This window comes from Ciconia boyciana, chromosome 3 (genome assembly GCF_034638445.1).
Source record: "Ciconia boyciana chromosome 3, ASM3463844v1, whole genome shotgun sequence".
NCBI lineage: Eukaryota > Metazoa > Chordata > Aves > Ciconiiformes > Ciconiidae > Ciconia > Ciconia boyciana.
This window is the reverse complement of record NC_132936.1, coordinates 123,533,769-123,550,550: the sequence shown is the minus strand read 5'-3', so window position 1 is coordinate 123,550,550 and position 16,782 is coordinate 123,533,769. Positions and strand designations below refer to the sequence as shown.

The 16,782-nt window shown below is 44.6% G+C and overlaps 1 long non-coding RNA gene across 1 annotated transcript in view; it reads right to left on the bottom strand.

The window, feature by feature from the left end:
• LOC140649775 (uncharacterized) overlaps window positions 1–16,782 on the bottom strand; it is a 162,189-nt gene that overhangs the window by 53,124 nt on the left and 92,283 nt on the right. The window lies entirely within an intron of this gene.

Sequence of the window (16,782 nt, the reverse complement as noted above, 5' to 3'; positions counted from 1 at the left end):
ATTTATAGTAGGATTTTTTTGTGTGTTTGTTACGTCTTGTATGGTCTTCACAGCAAGGGACTTGCTCTTATTATGCTTCTCACATGTACTGCAACAGGGCCTCAGGCAGAGATGGGGAACTCTAGGTGCCAATGTAGTCAATAAATAAGGACATAAATAATACAGTTACAACATGTGGCTGAGAACTGGCTCTCATCCCAGAAATTCAGAGTGAACTTTCCTGTTTTTGTTGGTTTAGTTTGATACTAGTTTCTTGGTCAAAGCAACAATTTTTTAAACTGAATTTTCAGTATTATGAAAGAAATCAACAGGGAGACCTGGACAATGACCCTACAAGTTGGCCATCGTGAACGTCTCCAAGAGGTGAGGAAAGACTCAGCTAATGGCTGCTCATGGAGCAGGGAGGATCAACACCCCCTCCCAAGCCAGATCCTTCACTTACAGCTGCATCCCAATTCCAGCATCCAAGTTTTTTGGAGCAAGCCTATCTACAGAAAAAATAAAGAGCAGTAACACATGCACATACCCTGCAAGAGTTAAGGCTTGTCGTAAAGGCCGAATTCTTATTCTCTGCATATACTAGGTTCCAAAAGAAGTTGTTAGAAATAAGACCCCCCAAAAATCCCCACTGGGGTGAGCATTCTGGAAGAAGTAAACACCTCCACGGCCTCCAAATCCGCCCTCCATGCGTGCAGTGGGAGCCGTGCTGATCAGCCAAGAGCTGGTTCCTACCCATGAAAACACAGGCAAGGTTTCCCGCTGAATTTCATTACCGAGAACAAGGAGCAATTCCACTAGACTCAGTAAATGGCTTCCAGACCGTGGCGCGGTGTGACCGCGATGAAAGTCTGACCTCACGCACTCGTGCGGCGGGAGGCTGGGAAATATATTGGGTGAAATCCTGGCTCTGCTGAAGTCGGTGGCAAAATTCCCATTGACTTCAGGCAGGTCTGGGATTTCACCCATTACATTTTTGGATGTCAGGGCAGCAACCCCGTACCAGATCCTGTTCCAGCCTCCCAGGTCTGTTTGGAGCCACTTGTCAGGGATCAGTGACCCCTCCAGAGCGGCGATATGTTCCTCGGCAGGCTCGCAACATGCTGGCGAGCCCAGGGGAGGTGAGCAGGTTGAAGGAGTCTCCATAAACATGTCACCCAAAACAGGGGGGAAAGAGAGAAATCTGATAATTTAGAGCAACTCCTGTGTTATTAGGGACTGGATTACTTTGCTTGGTGGGGGGCAGAGGGGGCCCTGATGAAGGCTTTTGAAAACAAATATACTTAATTACTGCAACGGCTTGGTGACTTATTGTCCTGTGAAAAGTTTCTTTTGACAACACAATGGCATCTGAACAGAATAGATAGAAGAGGTGCTCAGAACAAAAAGATATTGAAGGGAATAACAAATAACAGATATTGAAGGGAAATGAAACCAAGGCAATTAATCTATCCACACTGTTACAGAACAATCCCATGGTCCTGTCTTTGCATGAATCCAAAGACTGGGAAAGTGCTAAAGTCTGTTCATAACCCTCTGACAAAAACCACGGGCTCTGTCCATCTCCCGCTGAAGTGAATGAGAGCAATTTTGGTGCAGCAATCAGAGCATACAGTTTTAATGTATTGTTTTGCCACTCTTAACTAAAACACTTTCTACGAAGTAAGATTTTATAAGTCATAGCCATATTCACTGCTGAGGACATGTTGGGAAACGTCTACTCAGGAGCAGTTTTAGATGACAGTTGTTCTCTGGGAAAAGTTGCTAATGGCTCCACTGGAGAGCAGCACAGATGGAAAATACACAGAGTTTGTTTTTGTTCGGGAGATGCAGGAGAAAAGTAAACCTAGACTGTAATTTCTCTGGGGTTTGCAAAGTGTAATTTTCTCCCGGCCAAGCCAGTTCAGAAGCTGACCATGTCATATGGCTGAATAAATACTTATGTCATTATGATCATGTCCGAGTATTTGAAGTGAAAAGGTTAACGTTTAGTGCAGCTCCAACATGAACAGTATTGCCAGAGAACAGACATAATCCAGCATCTAAATTGCAAGCCATAAATCTCATTGTTCACATCACAGGAATGGAGAATATTAAACATATCCCCCATAAGTCTTCCTCGTTCCTTAACATGATAAATTAACACCTACCAACTTCTTAGACAAAACAACAGCAAACCTTAAATGAGCCATGACCTGGTCTCTCATTGAAGAATCCAGACTTGGTTTGCTTTGAGAAAATAAATTCTTTCTAGTTACCAAAAATCACGGCTATTTAAATATCACCAACTGCACAACCACAGATGGATCTTTGCTACTTGATGCATACTTGAACAGAGATACATCACCTGGCTTTGTTTACAAATAATTAAAAGCCCCACCTGTAAAATCTGCCTTGGTGAATTTACATTGCTCAAATGATTTTCTCCAAACTCGACTTCAGGCCTCAACACTACAAAAGAAGTCAAAAGAGTTCTGCATGTTTATAATCAACAACTCCTAAGACCAGCTTAATATATAATCACCTTAGTCCAACATACACACACACAGGCAAGAACATGCAGAATCAGAGTTCATCTTGCAAGGCAGGAGATGCTAGAATGCTAATATATATGACCAGAAAACACGTTCCAGTGCACTAAAATAATTTCACTGTTCAGGAACAATCTTGTGCTCCTCAGAACTAAAATTAGTTAATATTTGAGAACAGGAAGGTTGTTGAATTGCACTGGTAACAGCTTAGCACCCTTAGACCCAGGAAGAGCGATGGCAAGAAACACATCACAGTTTCCTCCACCCCAGTCTGAGCATGTCAGAGGTGGATTTTTCTCAGTGCTGTGTGTTAGCAGAGCTCTGTGTGTTTGTCAATCTTTTTCCGTAGCTTCTTGCATCGGAACAACAACAAAAAACCCAACAAAAAAATCCAACACAAGCCTCAAACTACACACATCAATCCTGTCCTAAAGGAATGATAAAGGCTAAGCAGTAACAACACAGGAAATGCAGGTGGCATGGCTGAATGCAGTTTCCCCTATAGCTTTTGGCCTAGACATATCATCGCACAAGCTTTGTGCGACTGCAAGTCATCCCGGGTGCAGAGATGGTGCTCGTAGCTGCAAAACTACAGATGCACACAACAAAATATGCATGTTTTGAAATACCAGTTTAAAAAAAAAAACCAAACACAAAACACCACAAAAAACTTCCCATGATACTGCTTTTCCTTTGTGAAACGTATTCCCCTTCAGTCTTATGTTTTCCACTCTCATTTAGCATGGCATGAATTTGTCAGGAGGAGGGAGTGAAGAAAGAGGGAGGGAAAGAGAGGAAGCACTTGCTAAAGCAATGGTTGAATTGTTTTCAAAACTAATTTTTTTTTTTAAAAGAGAAAAACAACCCCACATGAATATTCCTACAAATTACATTTTTTTCAGCCTTTTAAAATGAAATTAAAAGGACAGCAGTAATTCCCAGCAGGTGGTGGATAGACTTGCTGTTATTTGCATCTAGTGCACAGACACCTAAATTCCCCAGCCTTGCCTGAGCGAGCGCTCAGCACGATGCTGCAGAGCAAACAGAAGGTAACAAGTAACCTGAAAACCTCACCACCTAAAGCAGACAAGCGGGTGGGGGAAGCATCACTGTTGCCATCTTATCAATGGAGAAATAAAGCACAGAGTAGACAACAACTTGTCTGAGGTCAAAGAAGGAATTGCAGGTGGAAATAAGAGCAAACCCCAGCCCTCTTAAGTCTCATTACATTGTCTTCACCACAGAAAACAAGCTTTTGCTGGGTAGGGAGATAACTCGGAGCTCAGGCCTGTGTCCAGTAAAACCCATTTCTCTGCATTGTTTGTGCATGCACGGTGGAGTGTGTTCCTCAGACAGGCAACGTGAGTCCTATATTTGTTCCTATAATTCCTATATTTAAGATACAGAAGTGGACAAGTATTTTAATACACACATGGTGTACAGTTCTGCTACATCCCACAAACACTATAAGGAACACTTCATTTATCTACACAAGCCTCTCAGTTACACAATGCTACTTGAAAGCCTACAGTCAATCACCATGGGCCATGCTCCAATGCAGACTCCACATGCACCAGACCTCCCCTGAGCTCCTTGCAGCTGCTGAGCTAAAGCTCTCGGTGGAGACATCAACAGTCAGACAAAAATCTCTTCATACCATTAACTTGTATGAAGGGATTTGTAACCAAAGTACCACCTATTCCAAGACAGAGATGTTACAGGATTGCACATGCCGACGTTGTGTCTCCTCCATAGAACCTTAGTCAGGACATCAATATCACACCTCACACAAGCGCTCGTGGTATCCCCACTGCAGCACAATACCTTGAGCATCAGTGTCTGCTCCCTACTTTGGTTTTGGTAGCAGGATAGGTCTTCAGTCCCCTTGCAGAAACAAAGAAAAGAAATAGCTGCTGTTGCAGGTGGTCTTATCAGTGGCACAAACTCCTAAGGTTCCCCCTGGTCACGGGCTAATAAATTGCCTTAAACTCTGCCACCTGTAGAAGTTAACTCTGCACATGCCTTTACTGGCGATTTCTCAACTGCTCTGAGATCAGCTGCTGAATAAACACCAAATTCTAGTTAGGTGCATTTGTTCTGCTGGGTTAAACCCCAGACATTTGTCCTAAAGGCACAGCAATATAGCTGGTTGCTATGGCTTTTTCTTAAGCACTGTTTAGCGTGGAGGTGAGTGCCCTGCACCTGTGGTGTGTGGGTGGGTGCATGGGTGGCTCTTTGCATAGTGAGTGCAGATGTTTCTAATGAGAGCAGCGAACGAGCCAGGGCACTGCCGGAGACCTGCCTCCCTCGCTGTGTGCTTTCCTAGGCACGCATCTGGATTTGGGCTTTGGAGCGCACCTTGGATGTCTCAGAGAAACTCCCTTTGAAATGCTGTTTTCACACAAATAAAGAAATGAAAACCTTTTAAAGTGACCTCCCATTAAACTACTAAAACATTAAAATAACAGAATTCGCTGGAAGTGCTTATTTTGAAAGAAAAAAATGTCATTGTGTTCCATATTTGACCAGAGTTGCTATTTTTAATTGCTTAACAAGTGTCAACTTTAGAACAATCTGCTTTAAAAATGTTGATGATTTTTTCCTACGTATTTTTAGAAATAAAACTCCTTTTCCTCCCAAATTAGTTATGGATCAACCCAGAGAGAGGGCAAAATATGTATATGTTAAAACATAATGGCATAGCTCCACAACAAAATTCAGCGGCTCCTACTTAGCTCCAGAAATCTTGTAACATACTATTGTCCACTGACTGACCTCTCAAAATATAAAATATCCCTAGAACCTCTAACACTGTCTATCTGTACAGTCGATCACTATATATTAGTATTTCTGGATATACTTTGCCAGTCCACCCTCCACTTGTTTGGAGCAGAGAGTAAGCAAAATTAGATGGTTTAGGCAGATGTTAACATGCTCTGAACTAGGTTTAAAGTCTTTGGATGGTAAAATACTCTTTATTTATAGCATAGCGCTTCTTTCACAGTTCAGGCATAGTTCAGTCCCAGTCGTATAAATAATACTCTGACTATCATAATAGAAAAAAAAAAGTGTATAGACCTACTTATTGCACCAACCAGATAAGCCCTTCAAGGCCAGGGTAATTTATTAACTACGCTGGAACATTTATGGGCTAATTAGCCAGAGCTACAATGATAATGAATTTCATGGACATTGAAGAAATCATGCAGATGAGCAGCCTGGCAAAACGCATAATGTCACACAGCTTTGAAGACCACTCATCCAGCGCTAGTAAAATATAGCTCTCCGAGAGCTGGGGCTTTGCTGGCAGCCAAAACAGTGCAGTAAACAACTCCTGCCCTGCAGCGAGATGGGTGCAGGGAAGCTCCTGCAGCCCGACCTCAGCCACCAGTCTTGCCTGGCAAATGTAAGACCTGAAAACATTAAGTTTGTCTGGATGACAAATAGTCGCCACTGAAACGCAAAGGCACCAGCCCAGCGAAGCAAGCTCGAGGCTGCTTGGCCCAAAGATAGATGGGTTCCTAATTTTCATGTATTTCAGGAGTATATCCTTCCTGAGATCAGAAAACACTACGTCAACCCTGATTTTTTTTTTTTTAAGTTAGTCAAAAGAGGTAATTGCCTTGTTCTCTCAGCAGTGATGGTTTCGTGGTAACACTTGAAGGTAAGGCAAGATCTGCTGTTGGAGGGCACACAAGTGGCTGCTGTTGGGAGTGGGAGGAGCAGGACAGCAGATCTAGCCCCGCAATGAAAAGCGGTCCAGGAGAGCTGGTTGATTTTCAGGGACAACCTTCTCCATACTCAAGAATGGTCCATCCCACCAAGCAGAAAAGCAAGCAAAGGCAGCAGGAGCCTATGTGGATGAACAGGGAGCTCCTGACAAAACTAAGACATAAAAAGGAAGTGTGCAAGAGGTGCAAGTAGGGACAGGCGACCTGGGAGGAATACAGAGGGTGACCAGACACTGGAGCAGGTTGCCCAGAGGTGGTGTGCAGTCTCTATCCATGCTGGTATTCAAACCCTGACTGGACGTGGCCCTGGGAAACCAGCTCTAACTGTCCCTGCCCAGAGCGGGGGGGGTGGACACGATGATCTCCAGAGGTCCTTCCAGCCTCAGCAAGTTTGTGGCGTTACTCAACGGAAAGCGCTGAGCAGAGAGATGTGTGTGAACTGCCACCCCACTGGTGTGCCAAAGGCGCCTGAGTCAGAGCAGCCAGGGAGATGCCTCCATCTACTTCAGATCCAGAGCTCTCTCGGGAGGGTCAGTATTTATAGCTTGTTTTTTCCCAAGTGCAGACAGACACGGGTGGGAATGCCCTGCCTTTTGCACAACCATCCCGTGGTCAGAGCTCTCAGCTGTGTGTGGGGAGCTCTCCCAGGACTGTTTATGTATTTCACAATAAACAATCTTGGGATAAAACAAAACGAAACCCCAACGAAATAATCTTGGGAGCTGGGATGAGAAGCCAGGAATCCTACCTGCCGGCTGGGTGCCTGGGCGCTGCGTTACAAAACCCTTTTCCTTCATCCCCTGGCACCACGAAGCTGTGCTCAGTGCCGTGCTGCTGCTCCGTCCCCGTCAGGGGAGTAGAGGGTGCAAACGGAGAAAGAAACCCCCACCTTCCCCTCTCCTCCTCCTTCCCAGGGTATTCTCCTCCTTGGTTTGTAGGGAGGTCTCTGAATCCCCCATCTGAGCTGAACAGAGGCCCTCAACTCTCTCAGCCAAGCCTTTAACCTCGAGGCCACGCAACGGGATAAGCAGAAACAACTGAACACCTAAAAGTCTCTGCAATATATATGTCAACTTTCCTGTTTTGTTTTTTTAAATTTTCTATTTCCCTGCTATGCCTTACAGCACATCTTAGAGTGAAAGCAAACAGCTTGGAGATCTCTAATCCTCTCGCTGCTGTTCCTACGTTGTTATCTCAGGGCAGAAGGTCTGGCTTTGCAGCCGCACATTGCATCTCACACCTCAGCGTATTGATTTAGCAATAGCCTCCTCTGATTAACGGGTGCAACTGACATTAGAAGGGGTTCCTGTACAAAAAAATACATGATAAAATGTAGCACAGTCAGTAGAAATTAATTTAAAGCCACTAAACCTCACCAGGAATAGTCTTGTCCTTCAAAGTTAAGCACATGCTCCAGGGTTTTACAGGTATTTAAGCACAGCTCAGCACTGTGCTGCCCAGATTTTCAGATGGTGTTTTTAAAGGTGTTTGACCAATTACAACTGTAAATTGAAGATAAATACAATTTTCAAAAGCTTCTCAAGTGACGCTTTCGTTGCTCTCGGTAGGAGTTAGTATCCGGATCACCAAAGAGCTTTGGGTGTTTCCTCTGACGGAATCAGGAGATTTAAATCCTGAAAAGAACTGGTGCTGGGTGCAGAAAGACTCAGTCCCTTGAAGGATCTGGACATAGGTGCCTTCTGAAAATCTCCCTCTGCACAGCCAGGAAAGGTGGCCTTCAGGCTCGGCAGCACTGAGCAGGGAATACCCAAACATGCGGCTCAGGGACCTCGCACAGGTTTTTCCCCTGTAGTGGTACTGACAGGCACGCATCTAAAACAGCAAAGAGAAAACACTCACCTTGACCTAAAGTCTGTATGCTTTGGGACAGAAACTTTGGGCCTGTTAATTCATTTAAGTGGCTGCTGATACAGCTAATTATAGATAGGAAAATCAGGTGGGAGCCACCTCACCTAATGCAGACCTTTGCACCTGGGTTCACCTTCCAACCTGCCTTCATGGCCAACAAGAGAAGGCTTTTTAGGGGCTGATTCATTTGACCAGTTTTGGGGTGAGCTGAAATGACGCCCATGTCCCTGCACCAGGAGCACCACGGTGACATGTGGCTCAGAGGATCAGCCCTTGTGGGTGGATAAATTTAGGTGAGACAAATTCTCTCCTTGCCGCCGGGATGCCATAGCCTATTGAAATCAAGCAGGGTTAGCCGCCCTGACGCTTTGGATATCCCACCGGTCTCTACCATTGATTTTTACACAAGGAAATGCCCATTAATATATGACCTTTTGTCTTCCTATGTGTCTGCTTGCTGTTTGGTTTATTGGGGCACCAAATGATGTTTCACAGCATGGGTAGAGCTGGCCGAAATTTCTCATGGAAATACCTGTACCTCAGACACAACAACTTGTAAATACATGTGTATATGTGTGTGTATTAGAAAAGAATTCAATGAAAAATAGAAACCCAATGAAACATGTCGACTGTCAAAAAACATTCTTTGAGATTTTGCATTTTCTTTCAGTTTTTGAAACACTGAACACACAAATGTGTTTTACATTATTACTAGGATCTTTCAGACTCTTCTCCCCCCCCCCCCCCCCTTTTTTTTTTCCACCGGACAATACAGAAACATTGGAAGTATTTTGACGTGTTTTGATCACCTTTCACATGTCATACTGTTTTCCATTCAAAAAAAGCGGGAAAACAGGAAAATCCTAAATGAAATATAGGAGGCTGGAAATGCAGCTAAACCATGGCAATGTCACAACTGAATAAGGAAGCTAAAATGTTTTGCTTTATAGAAACCAAAATATATAAATCTTCCATTTTAATGTTTCATTTTGTCAAAAAAAAAAAAAAAAAGTTTTCCTATATTTCCTTCTCAGCCTGACAGGAGATGAAAAATCCTGCGGTATTACTCTCTTCCTAGATTAGGTATGCCATCTGCAAAGGAAAACGGTATGGAAACGTGTGCTATAAATGGCCTAGCATTAATTGCAGTAATTTCCCCATGGCTAAAAATGGGTGTTGCAGGGTCCTTTATTCCCCTAAATTCTCGTCTTCCTTTTCTTTAAATAGCTGAAGTGTGAATGTCGCTTGACATTTCTTTTTCTTTGGGGAGCAGTTATACCACCCATGACCCTTGGCTGTGTCTCCCAGAAGCTGCAGTCATTTTTAGTTAAGGGTAATTGGCAGCAGAATACACTTTGTTCTGTGTCGTGTTAAAAATGGGCTACTTTGTTTTGCCAACCTTCCTGAACTTCCCTTCAGTTCAATGAAGAAGTGCAACATTTGTATAAGAAAGAAATATTGTCTTCAATGGGAAATGTATTCCATGTGTGTTATAATTTATATTATGACAGATCTTTCTTAACTTACAATATTGTTATTCACTGGGTGGAAAGAAACTTTATCAACTTCTTTCTTTCTTTTTTTTAAAATGTGTTCTTTGAGGCAACCATAATTTTTATTTGCGGAAATATGTGATAAATTTGAATAATAAATTTATATTAAAACTCCCATTTGTATTCAATTTCCTTCATAAATCTGGGTAAGATGTCAGCTGAGCGGTTCATATATAAAATATTAGAACAAACATTGCCTGTCTAATTGAAAAATCTGTCTTCATCAAGGACCTGGAGCTGAGCTTAAGAATGAAAGATGGAGGCTTTATTTAATGCAGTTCTGCCCCGACTGTCATGAATGCTGTCTTTTTCTTCCCCTTCACCACCTCAACATAAATAGCAAAGCTCTATTCCCCAACTGGTCTTAAAGGCAGAAATACAAAGATATGCAGAGAAAGGAATGGTCGCTGGTGTCTGTAGAGTGGTTTAACGTACTTATGTTCCCGAGCGTTAATCCTCCTGCACTTAAAGGATGGGAGTTGCAATCCCTACTGTATTGGCTGGCCCGGATTCAAAATTTACAGCTAATGTAATAATCTTCCAGGGTCACCCCATGGGGTCATTCCTGCTATCATCAGAGGATGTAACTACAACAGTGGGGAGAGATAAAGGCGAAAGCAGAAAGGGAAATGAAAAAAGGAGGCTGGGAGGCTTTCGCAGACCAAGGAAAGAAAAAAAGAGGAAAGGAAGGGAAGAAAAGAGCGTATGTGTGTTTTCAGAACCGCTGGGATTTCCCTTGCTGATTTAAAGCTCAGAGAGTGAGTGTGAAAACCTGCCAAACCCACCAGCATCCCCTGATCCAGCCGGGCTTTCACAAGAGCGACTGCAAAGTCGGTCACGGTTTGAAATGGAGACGGGGGAATAGGTGGATCCCGGAGCACACGAGGGCGAGAGCTGGTGGGACTCCTTCGCCGGGCACTGGAGTGGAGCCGAACAGAGCAGCACCCCAGCCTGGGGACCTGGCCGGAGGTGCCTGCTCCACTCACCGGGATGCGAGGCTTGACCCTGCTGAGCTTCATGGAGGTGCAGCAGGGGCAGCAGGACCCTCTTGGTTTGTCATACCAAAAAAAAAAATGCCCAAGTGTCTAGCCTGATAATTAAAAATTTAAGGAGGTCTCTGAAGCTATTTCAAAGTTCACATGTAAGTATGTGTACCAGGCTTTTCTTTGCCGCGCTCAGGAAGCACAGGGGTGAATGAACGAGATAGAACACTGGTTTTTATAGAGCAGTCAACAAAGGAGATAAAACCCTACTCTTCTAAAGCTGGATCCTCCCCAGGGCCTAACAAACAGCTCGGGAAGGGTGGAGGGCACAATGCTATGGACAGGGAGGAGCCATATCCAGATGTGGACTTTGCTGGCAGCAGACAGATTTGTGCAACACTTTAAGCTGGCTCGGGTCAGAGATACAGCCCTGGCATCTCCTGCAGATGTAAGCAGCTGTTGGGGTGCTAATCCACAGCTCTGGAAAACTGAGTTCAGTTTTTATCCCATCAGACACTTTCCCTGCCACCTTGTTCAAAGCACTCAGCTCCTCTGAACCTTGGATTTCAGTTTTCTGCAAAATATATTTCATTTACTTTCAGCTATGATCCTGGTGCTACCACTACAGAGTCGAGGATCTTTGCACTGACTCAGTGCTGCTTTGCGTCCAGCCCTAAGCAAAGGGGCAATTTGAGTAATATGGAGGAATCCAGACAGGAGGAAGAACAAACAACTGTCAAGGAGAACTAAGAAGATGTAGCTTGCATGAGAGGCAAAATCTCAATGTAAGCAGTGGTCACGGGACTATTCTGATGGACGCTAAAGGTGGGCACGACATCAATATTAATAATTGTCATGTACTGCTTAGTCCTGTGGCCACTGAAAACTTTATCTTCCAGCTTTTTTAAGGAAATTCTGGACCCTAGAGCACCAAAGAAATGATAACATTTCAAAAGAGTTCAATCTGTATTTGGGACTCTTCAAGCACCTCACCAGCATCTTTGCGAAGGGAGGAGGTGGAAGCAGAGCATCTATTTTAGCATGTCAAACCCTCCTTTGACTCAGGTATCCCCCCTCCCCCCCCCCAAACTCCTAGAAGAGTGAAGAGAATTGTTAGTACATTAGAAATACAAGAACAGGGAACTGATGACTTCAACACTAATGTTACAACCAGTGTAAAGAAAACCACAAACTAACAAATCTGTCAAAAAACTACCAGTCCATCAAAAGAGAATATACCACATTTTATATACTGCGCTCAGAAATGAAACCAGTATCAATCTGAGCTCTCGCAGTACTGGAGATCATGTCTCTCTTCATGGTAGCTCGAAATTCATCCAAGGTGTAAGACAATCTCATTTGTTTCCCATCGTAGGTTTGTGGCCCTAACAATTTTTCATGTAGGCAGTACTGCTACAGTGGAATTACAGCCTGGCAATGCCTTTCACCTTTCAGGGAGAAACTAGGGAGGGAAAGGATGACTTGCGATAGAAATATTTTTTCTTCAGCCAAAAAGATAAGGAAAAAAAACCATTAACCACAACACAAATACTCAGCAAGAACCTAAGAAAACTGGAATGAATATTCTTCAACTCCTGAACAAATTTGCAAATTAAAATGTCTCATTTTCTGGTTTTGATGAAAACCAGAAACACTCCAAGGAAAGTAGAAACTTTCTGTGATTTCCTTGCTTTGGCAGAAATGAAATAGTTTCTGATAATAATTTTTATGAGCACTGTTTTTACCAGCCTTTGCTCTCACCATCACTTTATTAAAAACTAGGGAAGCCTCTTATTAAAGGACATGTAAAGAAATAAGCTAAAAGCAAATCACCTTCTCTGTTTGCATGAGACATTAAGGGATCGTGGAGATGTAAAGGAGGTGGCTTCCAATCAAAGTTGGAGGAACACTCTGTCATGTCACCGGGGGCAAAATTCAGCAGGCAGTAGGGACTTGAACAGCAGCTAATCTGGAGTCTCACCGCAGAAGCAGTGGCTACTAGTTGGCTGTGGGGGGCAAGGAAGCCTGGCCAGGGATGGGGCCACACCACCACGTTCACTTGTGTGCTCGGCCCCTCGAGCCTTTGTCCACTGGCTAGCTCATGACTGAGAATTTCCTGCAATGGTAAACGTCAGGAGTATGAGCCTTTAATTCACTTTCAAGAATACCACAACAGACTGGGAGCTGATGCTGGAAATGGCTACCAACCATGCTAGAAACAGCTACCCACCATCCTGCCTCACCGACAAGACGTGATGCTCATACGCCATCCAAAATGTGAACGGTTCGCTGTGCAACGTAGCGCTACTGCACCTCTTACGGAGCACATAAACGGGTCTTTTCATTCTCAGGTCTTACAGTTAACAACATACACTTTACATATACGTGCATACATATATAACAAGAGGAACGCAAGAGGTTAACGCTAGCTCTGGAGGTTACTGACTCTGGAAGATACAGTTGCTGATGAGAGCAGTGGTAGCAGTTCACCATTTCAATACGATACTGTAATTTCTGTAGTGACCTGTCTATTAACCCTGCCCCACTCTCGCTGCACCAGCAGCAATTCAGGTTGAGCTGAATAACCTCTGTCATTGTCCTGGCCTGCCATGAGGTTTCTCAGCTCAATGCCACACTTGAATGACACTCTGTCATTATGCTATATTTAGGTAATGAAAGGTGTAATTAGCTTTGTTCTACTGCAAGCTGATCCAACCCTGTATGCATTATAAAAGGTAATAAAATAGGTGCACAGATATAAAAACCTGAATAAGCATATTATTCGGTGTAATTTCACAAGCCAAAAACCGATGAAAGAACTGGGGTAAGGGAGCCTCAGCCACTCCAGCGCCCAACCAGACTTGTCGTGAGAAGCCACGCAAAAAGAGCAGCGAAGGTATGTCGAGGCATCAACAGAGCCATATTTAATCAGTCCCCTGCTGTTGCAGCTTTTATATAATTGATGGCATTTTGCGATGATTGCTTTCCTATTACGGTACTGTATCTTATCTTCCCATTGTGAGGGGAGCAGCTTTATGTTATTGTCAGCAGCTCTCCAGAGCCAGCATTATCCCGGGCCCATGCCCTTTGTGGGGCTGTCGGCTTGTCATTAATTGTTCTGCCTGGCCTTTGTCTGGGACTTTGGCCATCTGCTTTATCGCACCCCATCAGCCTTCGGTAGGAATGAATGGAACTGATAATATAAAAGTCCTGGCAGGAGAGATACTGGGCTAGAAGCTCTGGATGCCAAATTAGTCAGTCCTTGGGACATCACACATTTTCTTTGCATGAGTAATTCTCGTTGGGGAAAGGAGTTTTGCGGTATTTGCAAAAAAATGCTGGTATGTTTGATATGGATGCTATCCTTACCAGCAAATCCTCGGTAATTTACACCAGGTGAGTGGCACACCCAGCTTCGGACAGTGCCTTAGCTTTTTAGGGAATATCCTCAAAGCTTTGCTTGTCTCCAAGACAGTGGAAAATCATGCAACGGCTCATGCACTCTCCTGCACCCAGGCCGTGATCCTGGAGATGAGCTACTCCTCCATCCCACCTCTATTCCAGCTGCAGCAGGACCAAGGCTCTACAGTGAAATATGCCAGCAAAAAAATCCCCCGCCTGCTATACCAGAGGCTGACCTGGTATCTGCCGGTAGTTGGGAGCAGGCGAGAGGCTTGAGCACGGACACGAAGCCCAGAAAACCCAGGCACCTGAGCCACCGGCTCCTGGCAGGGCAGCTGGTACTGCCAACTTGCTCACATGTGCATGGACCTGCGGGCTCCTGGGCTACCCTGCTTCAGACGCAGCACCTCCGCGGAGAAAGGGAGAGGAGACAACCCACCCACAGCACCACTGCAGCCCTACCCAGAAGGGCAGAAGTGCAAATCCAACGTGCCCCATGTCTTGTGGCCCAGCCGAAGAGCTGCAGGACTTTCAAATGCCTGACGCACATTTGGAAGGGGCTACTCCACGACTGCAGCATTTGCAGAGAATGTAGGTTCAACCTCTTGCACCCACCTCACACGTTGCTCACTGGATGTGGCTGCTCTTGGGTGTCTCACAGAGCATTCACCACACACGACGGGGGGCTGGGAGTGTCTGGTCCAGCATACGCAGAAAACACACCTTGGAGGAGTGGACGTCAGGGTGTCGTACATTTTCACGTAGTGGCTGTGATCAAAAGGCTGTTGGAGTCACGGGAAAGACGCATCCCTCCCATGGACTCCAGTGGGCTTTAAAGCAGGGCCTGTGATCAACAGTGTATGAAGTCTCCTCACAAAAGTCTCCCACAATAAAGATGTTTCACCTGATGCAGATGCCTGTAAAACATTTCTCAAGCAATTATAAACAGGTAATGCTTAAATTGCGTGGGAATATATGTACACAAAGTGAAATGGATCTGTTTTCTTTTTGCTAATGAACAGGACTATGGGTGTTTGCTCTCTGGTGGGAAGAAGGAGTTTCTCAGACATATTTCCTAGGTGAGGCAGGAGCTGATGGTGAATATAACCAAAGTACCAAAGGCAAATATTCCAGTTATTGCCATCTGGTATGGCTGTGACCACCAAACAACTCGTGCAAACCTATCCATCCTTCCATCCCGCTTTACCACCACTTGCTCTTCTTTCCCTCTGGTGGGTCTCTAACCTCTATTTTGTTTGCCGTGTATGAAGGAATAAATATTTTTCCTATTCAAATAGCTTGAATGTAGTTCTCTCCTAAAAAAAGCTCTGACTCTCAGGGAAGCCTTTAGACCAGCACTAAATTCTCCTGAACGTGTTGCCCTATGGTAAAAAAGGTAGTAAAGGCATGAAAAAGAGCCCTTTAAAATTCACAGTATTTTTTTTCTTTTTTTTTTTTTTTCCCCCTTGTGTGTGGTATTTAATCAACTCTTCCAATTATCTTATTTCCCCATAGAACACTGCCTTTATCAGAATAAATCAAGTTTTCCTACCCTCATGCCCAGTTCCCACATTCCAGGATATAGGAAAGTCCACAAAGCAGCCAGGAGCACGAAGGCCGGTGGGGGGACACAAACCCAAAGCCACCCCTGCCACCAGAGACTTCGCCCAGGAATTACAGGGCAGAGAGCCCTGTGTTTCTTGGGAGGTCAGAACAGATTTCCTAACGATCCTCTCAAGTCTTAAATCTTCTGAATTAGTTCAGCTGGGGCTTAAGTGTCTATCCAACAAAATCAACAGACCAGCTACAAGCAGCTGTAGAGCTGATTTTTCTTCCTTTTTTTCCCCCCAAAGAGCCAGACAAAGCCTCAGCGAGATACTCCACGTCTGCAAGCCCAAACCTGCCACGGGCCCAGCTGGACACAGCCTTGGTGCAACCCACAGCAAACACCTCCCCAGAGCCGCGGCGTGACATTGCAGCCGCCCACACTTTCACTCAGGAATGCCTCTGGTCTCGGGAGATGATGGATATTTTCTCCTGATGCTACCCATGGAAAAACAAACAAACACACACACCTTCTGACAGCCCCGTAACCCGGCTGCTACCGGGGGGTGGGAAGCCGCACCCTGCGAGTAGAAAATTACTCCTGGGTTTGGGCAGGCGCGGAGCACACCGGGTACCCGGTCTCATGAGCTGCTCTGCCACAAGCTTCCTCCGTGACCTTGGGAAAGTCACCTTACCGCCACAATTTAGATATTAATGGGAGTGAGACGCATGAGTGTTTTTCACTTTGCTCTTCGTAAAGTAGGAGTAATGCGAGGGGCTCTACCTCACAGGGGCGTTGTGAGAAAAATACAATAAAGGTGGTAAGACAGTCATAGCCTGCTGGGATGGGGGCCACACGCATTCCTGAAATAGATTTCCTTGGGGTCAAGTTTCTCTCGAGGTGGTATTTCGAAAGCTAAACATAAATGGGTAATGAATTACCGCTTGGGATAAACCAGGTCCTTAGCTATTCATAGTTTAGATATGTCTCATTAATGTTTTTATCAGGGCCGGCTCCTGTGCATATTAAAAATGCTAGTAATGTCCTGTTCGACTGGGTTTCTTTGGCCTTAAGTGATATTGCTTGCTGAATACAATGAAAATGTGACACTTCAAAATAAATGTGTTCTTTCCAAGGAAATCTGGCTTGGACGCCTGATAAATTCCACCA